General features: G+C 40.9%; 1 long non-coding RNA gene and 1 other non-coding gene across 3 annotated transcripts; both read right to left on the reverse strand.

Moving 5' to 3' along the window:
• Nucleotides 1-607: 607 nt before the first annotated feature.
• Nucleotides 608-6,938, reverse strand: LOC114688496. Of its 2 annotated transcripts, none has more exons than XR_003733785.2 (4): nucleotides 6,826-6,938; nucleotides 3,106-3,192; nucleotides 2,905-2,977; nucleotides 608-2,814 (listed from the first exon to the last, which is right to left on the reverse strand). It is a non-coding gene; the product is annotated as an uncharacterized LOC114688496 (long non-coding RNA). The 2 variants fall into 2 exon arrangements; XR_003733787.2 differs by having other exon boundaries at nucleotides 2,905-3,011.
• A 366-nt stretch (nucleotides 6,939-7,304) lies between these two features.
• Nucleotides 7,305-7,376, reverse strand: Trnaa-ugc. Its single transcript has one exon. It is a non-coding gene; the product is annotated as a tRNA-Ala (tRNA).
• Between the last annotated feature and the right edge of the window lie 2,192 nt (nucleotides 7,377-9,568).

Consider the following 9,568-nt stretch of genomic DNA (forward strand, 5'->3'; position numbering starts at 1 on the left):
GAAACAAAGGCAATTATTAATAAGACATATTTGTAGTGGGTACCTGTTCTACCTATGACCTTGAGGTACCAGGCCATAATGCAAGGCCTCAGGCAGGTTGAGGACCTGAGGGGTATGAATGCCTTGCTCTCCTCCTCCCTCTGGGCTTTATGGTGTGGACTGACTTAGGTAGCAGGAGCAGCATGGGACAAGACATCAGCCTTCTAGGACTCTGAGATGATTTTGCCCTTTTTCTGTGTACTGAGCTATTTCTCCAATTTATATCCTAATACATTCCCTGTACCCCTTAAGCAGACTCCCTTGGATTTCTGGCTGTATCTGGTGTCCCCAAAGTGTGGGTGGGCCATCATTATAGCCCTAGTGGCTCTTGAAGAGCTCACCTGTCCATGTGGGCTTGGGAGCACAGTGGCGGGCTTAAAGACACAGGCACAGGGGGACAGGGGCCACAGTGTATGTCTGGGGGTGCAGGAAATTCTGGCCTCTGCAATTAGCCAGCCAGGGATATTAAACCAGGGTGCCAATTGTAGCCACAAGTTTTCCTGTATCCTGCCTGGTCCTGCAGACTCTCAGTCCCAAGTAAACACACAGAAACTTATATTAATTACAAACTGTATGGCATATGGCTCAGGCTTTTTGCCAGCTAGTTCTTAGAACTTAACTCAACCCATTCCTATTAATCTGTGTTTGACCACTTGGCTTCATGGCATTATCTCTTTTCTCACATCTTGCTTCTCCTGGAGGCAGCTCCCAGCATTTGCTGCAACTACACCCTTCTTCATCTCCATGTTCAGTTTGAATGTACTACCTAACCTTATTCTGCTTCACCATTGGCCAAACAGCTTTATTTATCAATCATGATCCCAACATATAATCACAGCATACAGAACCATATCCCACAGCACATATTGATTCCAGAAATAACAGCAAATCCTTTTGGGTTTCTTGGGCTTATTAATAACATAATTTTTAAAAAGACTCAATGTATTTTTGATGACAATGAAAAGTTCAGATTTGTTTATAATTTTTATGTGTGTGGGTATTTTGCCTGCATGCATACATGTACCTACATTGTGTTCTTGTGCTGGAAGAGGTCAGTAGAGCATGTGAGATCCCTGGGAAATAAAATTACACCTGGAATGGGTGCTGAGATCTGACCAAGGGTCTTCCACAAGAACAAGGGCTCTTAACTACAGAGACATCTCTCTAACATCTGGAGGACAATGGCATTAAAGTTTAAAAGAAAACCCCAAATGTCTTTAGAGCATTTGTTCCTGCAGAAGACCCAGGTATGGTTCCCATCATCCACCAGGAGGCTCCCAACCATGCACAATTCCAATTCCAGGGGATCTGATGCCATTTCTGACCTCTTTGCATAGCAGCCACCCAAGTGGTACACAGACATTTATGCAGAGAAAACTCTCACACACATAGAATAAAATAAATAAACCTAGGGAGGAAAATAGAGGAAGAAAAACCTGAAAAGCTCCAGGGCAGGTAATTGCAAATCTTGAGCAGAAAAAGAAGAAAGCTGTCCTATCTGAATTAAGTCTGCATTGCTGACACACAGATTTCATAAGCAGTCACAGGGTAGGGAAAGAGCTTTAGAGAAAGCTCACAGTGTCAGAGAAGAAAAAGAGTTAGTGAAAGCACACCTAGAAAAGAGAGGAAAGTGGGCGGATCCTAGAGGCTGCAAGACTGCAGCTCTGTGGGAGCCTGCCAGAGGAGCAGACACCCCTTATGGAAGGGGAGGCACATTATCTCATGAAGGGATCAGTATGGCCCCTTTGGTGTTTTTGGAATGGCTTAGGGAAAGTATTCTCATTTTTCAGAAGGGGTCCTTTGGTCTCCAGGTTGGCTGACCCACCTGGATTAACTCTTACCAGGGAGAGAGTGGCCTGTCTCCATTCAGAAGGCCATTTCTGTCTTTTGGAAGAGAGGCAAAATAGTCTAATAATAAGGTTTCAAGACTACTGTAAAGGAACCTCCCCAAGGTAGGTGAAGGGAGAGAGAGAGGCATCCCACATAACAACAGGGACTATTTGTTTACAACTTGTTAAAGCAATGGAGTCACACAACATCATTTGTTTGTCAGAGATGCAAGTGAGAGAGCTTTGTGATAGAGATCTTTTTAAAGCACCTAAGGCTTCAGGTATGGCATAACAAAACAAGAATTTCTTGAGAAGATGTAACTGGATCAAGGCATCTAGACACTGTGTATGTCAGAGTAGGGGGCATATTCAGATGGATTTAAAGGCAAGTTGGGTAGAGAAGTCAGAACTCCCTAAGTACACCTGCCTGGATTCAGGACAGTTGCCCAGTCACGGCCCTCCATTGAGTGCACAGACCCTGCCTGTGTTCCCAGTCTACAGATCTGAACCTGCTCTGCCCAGCTCATCTTGACACATGAAAAGGAGAGGGACCAGAGTTGTATTCTTGCAGGTCAGTACACAGCAGCAGAATTGATAGAAAAACTATGATTCAATATAGTACACATTTTCTTGTCCTCTTAATATTTCTCAGTTCTGTGTGATTTTTGAAGCAACAAGTATAAGTGATCTATTATGATACAGTCCTCTATACACATAAAGAAAATGTATTGGAGACTCTGTTCTTACAAGAGGTGTATGTGAATGAACTATATTAACAAAACATCAAAAAGAGTAGACATGCAGGCACTCACCATGTTTAAGTACAAATAATCAAAACCTACCATGCAGTTCTGGGACAGCTGATGTAATATAATTACTCCAGAGTGCCTTGGCCCTTGCATCCATATGAGAAGACCAAGCATTTTCAAATGGGAACATATTTACCCTGAAAGCATTGTAGATGAAGACAGAATGGGATATTGTTAGCATACTGATGGAGAAGGATGGGGGAAGGGAAATAAGTTACCCATAATACCTCTTATTCTTTTCACACTGTCTGTCAGGCACATGTCACAGCACACTGGATTCTTCTCTAGGACTTGCTCCTTCTGGAATGCAGAGAATAAACCCTTCCATTTTAGACTAGAGGTAGCATGGGGGAAAGAAAACATAAGAAATTGAGGAATCCAGAATGAGAAAGCAATAAAACCCAGGGGATGGAATGGCAGTGCCTTACCTGTGCAGACTCCATCAGTGGAAGGTATACAATGACGCTTTTCCTCTTCCCAGCTCATCACATCACCATGGACACACACAGTGATACCTGGGAATGTGTACACATGATGGAAATGAGAGCTTGTTCATTTGCCATTGCCTTGCCAAGTGCTCTCCCTGTGTGTACTCATGAACTACTTTCATGCCCGAGTCATCACACTGACATCATGAAAGAGACAAGGGAAATTTTCCTTACTAGACACACACAACATAAGTGTCTGCTTTCTGTCTCTTCAGGCCTCAAAATGATTCTTTGAGGTGGGCACCATTAATTCCTTTCTATACAAGGCCTCAGACAGTGTAATGTTTAGACTCAGGAAAGCTCCAGAGGCATCTTTAATGGACTCCTCTGGCCAATACTGGGACAAATTGAACATCAAAACACAGAATGCCAATATGAGAGAGTAATCATAATAGGTATTCTGACACATACTGAGATAAATCCATGAACAAATAACTATGGAGAATAAGTAAGCAATATATTAAACATCAGATCATCATGAAGAAGCAGTAGTAGAATTATAACACATAAAACCTATCACAGGAGCCGGGCGTGGTGGCGCACGCCTTTAATCCCAGCACTTGGGAGGCAGAGGCAGGCGGATCTCTGTGAGTTCGAGGCCAGCCTGGGCTACCAAGTGAGCTCCAGGAAAGGCGCAAAGCTACACAGGGAAACCCTGTCTCGAAAAAGAAAAAAAAAAAAAAAAAAAAAAAAAAAAAAAAAAACCTATCACAGTAATAATAGATTTAACTGACTTTTATGAATATATTATTAGTCTCTGCAATATCCCACAGGAATAATATAGGCACTGAGGTAATGATGTTAGCCGAGGAATACAAGGGAAAATGCATACCACACTTGATACTCAAATGCTCTTAATCTATGAATGGCATGAGCACATCATTAACATTCAGTGATGAATATGCCTGGCATCTTCAGAGACAGATTTAAGAAACACACACACACACACACACACACACACACACACACACACACATCAACGCAAAAACACAGCTCTTGCCTCAAAGGAAGAAGAGAGAGTTTATTCTGGAATCAAATATGAGTAAGAAAATATAAGTGGGACAGATTGAGGTTAGAACAAATTTCCTGTAGCAATGTGAAACACTTTTGTAAAGTTTTTCTAGTAAGAGAATGAAGAAAACTATGAATCAAGGCACTCCTTAAGTGCATTGGTGGAGATATTAAGTAGGCTATTATGGTAAAACAGAGAAACCTCAGCTACAGGCATTAGCTGCCTTGTGATGACACTCAGTCCCTTGACTGGCAGAAAATTAAGGCTTTGTAAAAGTGATATTTTCTGATTTTTTTAAATGTCGGGTCCAACTTCATCTGTTAGTGACAAGATGAAAGGTCAGTCCAACACGGAGGGCGAGGAAGGGCTCCTCATGGGCTAAAGAGAGCACACAATTAAATGTAATCAGGCTCTGGGCCTACAATATTCCATGGTCTCCACATCACTGAAGTTCTATCAGTCAATCACCAGTCTTTGCAGACCAGATTCTGTCTGGGAATTCCTGTTCACACATTCACAACATCTCACTCTCACAACCCTAGCTCCCTGGTATTCACTAAAGTGTTTACTGAGAGGTCAAGAGGGAAAACCCCATCTTCAACAGATTCATCTCTAACCACACACAGGATGCTGAAAGCCACTAAATTATGCTCTTTTGGTGTGATTCCTGTGAGGATGGCCGATTCACACGTCTCTGGGACATTTCTCTCATTTCTTCCAATAGACTGCCAACAACTGCTTAATGCTGATAAGGAAATGGGGACAAACTGCAATAATCATCATATAAAGGTTCCATCACAGCGTAATCAATGCTTTCAACCAAAGGGATCCTTCATAAGTATCATTGACATTTTGTTCCTAATGCATCACAGAGAATTTCATAATTACTTCAAAGAAAATACAAGAATTAGGAATTGTATTTTAAAAATAGTACCAGGTATAGTGAAATCAAAAAGTGCAGAAATTGTGTGAACAATCTGGGCACATAGATCTATAGTGCCTATAGACTGAAACATCTTAAAACATTGCTGAATTGGAGACAATCTACATAAACGAAGGACATATCATATTCATTGGTCAGACATTTCATGATCGGTAAGATGTCTATTGATTCAAAGATGTCTACAGATTCAATGCAATAACAATAAAAATACACTAAGTTTTTGAAAACTTGGATAACTAATAATAATCTTTGTAGATAAATATATAGTTTGGGGAAAAACCTTAGACACAGAACAAAGTTAGAGAACAGCGTTGAATGATAGGATATCTCCATATGAACGAGCATGCTATTGGAATCAACATTGGCAAGTAAAGACCAAAAACTACAGTCCATGCTTACACCCACACATTTCCAGACCATTGTCTACTGAGTGCCAACATTTTCCTATGTATGCCATGCTGACATCAGCTGTATGTGGAGTCTGGGATGAGAAGAAGTGACAGTAATCCTGCTGCAGCCTCTCAGGCACTGGGAATATTGGCATATGGACCATGCCTGGAATGTTGGAGAACTGATGTTTGACAAACAAACAAACAAAGGCAATTTGGTGCAGAAAGGATGGTCTTTCAGTAAACAATGCAGAGGAAAATCCACAAATATAAATCTTATCATGTGCAAACACCACTCAAAATAAATTAGAGAAGTAAATACATAAAAATAAACCTATAAATAGTGAACAGAACACACAGAAGAAAATCCTTGTCTCTGGTACTAACTGAAGATTTCACCGACAAGACACCAAATAAAAACCATAACTGAAGAACTGGAAAAGGTGGAATCCTTATAATTTAATATCTACCACTCTTCCCGAGGACGGATGAGAATGGAGAAGATAATTCTATGGCTAGGAGAAAAGTTAGAAAAACATATATTCAAAAAAGAATTTCTATGAATCATACAGAAAAGCTCACAAAGTCAGGCAGAAAATAGAAATTGAGAAATGGGAAAGCTTTCAGGTGTGTTGTTCAAGGGGACATTGATAGGAATGTCCTTTTTATAAGTGATTCATTAGAAATATTAATGCCATGTGCAGAGAGCATCATGGCAGGGATTCTGAGGAGACATCAGGGCCACCTGGAGGGTGGGTATCACAAAAATGGAAAATAAAATCCTGAACTGGTGCCAAGCACAGTGTGTTCCATACCTGAAGTCCCTACATGAGGCAGCTGAGACAGGAGAATGACTGAGAGTTCTCAGCCATGGTAGGACACAGTGAATTACTGTCTCAAAAGCAAATAAAACCTCAAATTACTAAAAACGAAAAAGAAAATCCTCTAACCAACTGCATATTGAAATAATCATCTGAGACATGCAGGGTAATCATTGACTTCCCTTTTGGCTTTACCAGTTACTGTCCCACTGATCCTGAGTGAGCAATCTCATTCCCTTCTCACAGAGCAGGAACTGGGATAGGAGGGTGCTCACATTGTCTTATGTCCCTCCTGCTTCCTCCCCCAGAACACCTAGCCTGGACAATGGCTCCAGCACACCCCTGCACAGAACAGCACACTGAAGAGGCACAATAGTCTCAAGTCTCTCTCCTTCTGGAGACACACTCCTACAAATCCCGAAGCGGGGGTGAACCTACTGGGGTCTGGGATTCCTGAATCTGCCTCTACACTCTAAGGAAGATTCTAGTGCTCACCTCCAGGAATCCTTAAGGTCAGCTCAGTCCAAACACCAAGAATGCTTATTTTCCAGGACACCGCCTGGATCGTCATTGAAAACAGTCTTCATAATAAACCCAGGTTTCTATGACGACAGCATAGCTTCCCCTCTTCAGTAACTGGGAATGGTTTTGCCCAGCCCTCCCTTCCTTTCTCTCAAAGCAAGAACTCTTCATCCTTTTAACACCCGAGAAAGCATATCCATTAGAGAAACTGCCACCAGCAGGAAAGCAGAGCTTTGGTTTTTTGTTTTGTGAACAAAACATATCCCTGGAAGCATGACCACATTCTACTCACCAGACTATTTCGGTCTCCAAAGAAATGTGGTCACATTGTTGTCACGGTGAGAGATGAGCAATTCCATCCAATAATTAGCTATGCATTTATAGCCTCAGGAAAGAAGTTAAAGTCTGGTATACCTTCGGCAGGAACACCCTGCAAAAGAAAATGAGGACACTGGAGATGCCGGGGCTCGAACCCGGGGCCTCATACATGCAAAGCATGTGCTCTACCGCTGAGCTACATCCCCAGGCTGCATAGCTCCCTGATAAAAGCATATATGAGCTAGACAGAGTACACCGACATTCATAGAGTTTCAAAGAGTCTGCATCTGGTCCTTTGAGTATATTTCATGACTTCCAGTTTAGTGTTCAGAGGATTTTTATGACATTTAGTGGATAAGAAAATAATCTATATTCAATTAAAATAAATGAAAACAATAATAATAATAATAATGTTTTTTAAAACAAGGCAGGATAACAATAAATAATACTTTGAATTATTCAGGGCCATCTATTTTAATTCAACTTTATGTTGTAGTAGTAGTTCAACTTGACATTATCATGTGGAATTAATATATGTCTTGCTGACTAGCAATATGCTATTCTATCTGAGAGCATGGGTAGTTTCCTGAAACATTCCTTATTATACCTCTATTCTCTTTTAAAACATGCCTTAGCTTTCACAGCTTAAAAAGTATTTTTTTCTAATTTTGGACAGGCTGGTCATCTTGTTCCATAACTTTCCCACACACCATTTATCACTTCATTTATTCCAATAACTAAATTTGAGGGAACTATTTCTGTATAAAACCCTAATGTCCTGTTTCTTTCTGTACATTTAAGTATCTCACTACATGCGCTGTTAGCTTCTGAAATGAGAGGTTTGTTACATTGTGTCCCCCTTTTTCTCAGGTCATCTGGTGTATGTCTCAACACGCAAAATCATTAAATGTTTTATATATGTTCAAGTGACTGAAAATGTAACAAATACAACCAGAGAAGATGCCAGATTATAGACGACCAAGTCTACAATTAAGGACATTGCTCAAACTCAATCATGATAGGAATACTACAAATACTGCCATCAAAATAAGACTTTATTATGTAAATCCTAGATAAAGACAAAGAGTATTAGCAAACAAGTAAAGGTAGCATAGAATGAGAGCAACCTAAATAAAATGAAGAGAAAAGCAAAAAGAGGGGAAGAGGGAAGGGAAGGAAAAGTCAGATGAGGGGAAGTGGAGAAGCAATAACGTTTCACTGCTGATCGTGGTCTAGCTTTGGGGCATTGGTGGATAAGTACTGATCCTCAAGTGACCTACCAGTAACAAAATGAGAGTCAGTATATCTCTGTCAATCATGATTCCTTTGTGTTATACTTCAGTCTGGGAATCTTCCTTCCATGATTTTTATTCACAATAGGTTTTTCTCCATAATATATCCTGATTAGAGTTTCCCTCCCCTCTACTCCTCCCTGTTCCACTCCACCTACCCTCCAATCTGGATCCACTCTGGTTCTGTTTCTCATTACAAAATAACAGGCTTCTAGGAGATAACAGCAAAACACAACTGAATAATTTAGAATAAGACAAAACACAACTATCAAATACAAGTTGGACCAGGCAAAACCACAGGAGGAACAGAAACCACAAGGAGACACAAGGATCAGAGACCACTGGTTCATTCACTCAGGAAGTCTATAAAAATATGAATAAAAGTCCCCCCAAAATATGGAAAGGTAGAATATATACACAGAGGACATGGTGAAGACCCATGGACCCAAAGTGTTTGCTACTTTACTCTCTGTGAGTTTCTGTGAGTGGATTTAGAAGGACTTGTGTTCCAGATGGGAATCAATCTACCTCAAATTCCAGATATACCACTCTTGGGCATATACCCCAAGCAAGCTTCATCCTTCCTTTAGGACACTTGCTTGGAGCACAAAGCTAATTAGTCTTAATAATACAAACCCAGAGTCAGATATCAGGGTGAACGCTGAGAGATCAGAGAAGCAATGGAGCAAACACTGTTACCTCTTACCTCTCCTACTGCCCAGACCTAAGGGGCCAAGCTCCTGTCTCCTCCCTGCCTCATCACTTTCACTCCCTGCCCAGTCATAGCATTTCCTGTCTCCTCTCTGTACAGACCTCCAGACCTCTATGGTTAACTAGTGTCTAGTTCCACCCTCTGATCTTCAGGCAAGCTTTATTTGTCAGAACACAAACAAAATATCAACACACTTGCTCAACCATGTCATTGTTGCTCTCTTCATAAGAGCCAAAAACTGGAAACAACCTAGATTTCCCTCAACAGAAAAGTGGATAAAGAAAGCAGGTACATTCATACAATAGAACATTACTCAGGTATTAAAAAGATGACATCATGAAATTTGCAGCAGAATGGATGGAGCCAGAAAAAAATCCTGAGTGAGGTAACCTAA

This window comes from Peromyscus leucopus, chromosome X, assembly GCF_004664715.2.
Source record: "Peromyscus leucopus breed LL Stock chromosome X, UCI_PerLeu_2.1, whole genome shotgun sequence".
Taxonomy (NCBI): Eukaryota; Metazoa; Chordata; class Mammalia; order Rodentia; family Cricetidae; genus Peromyscus; species Peromyscus leucopus.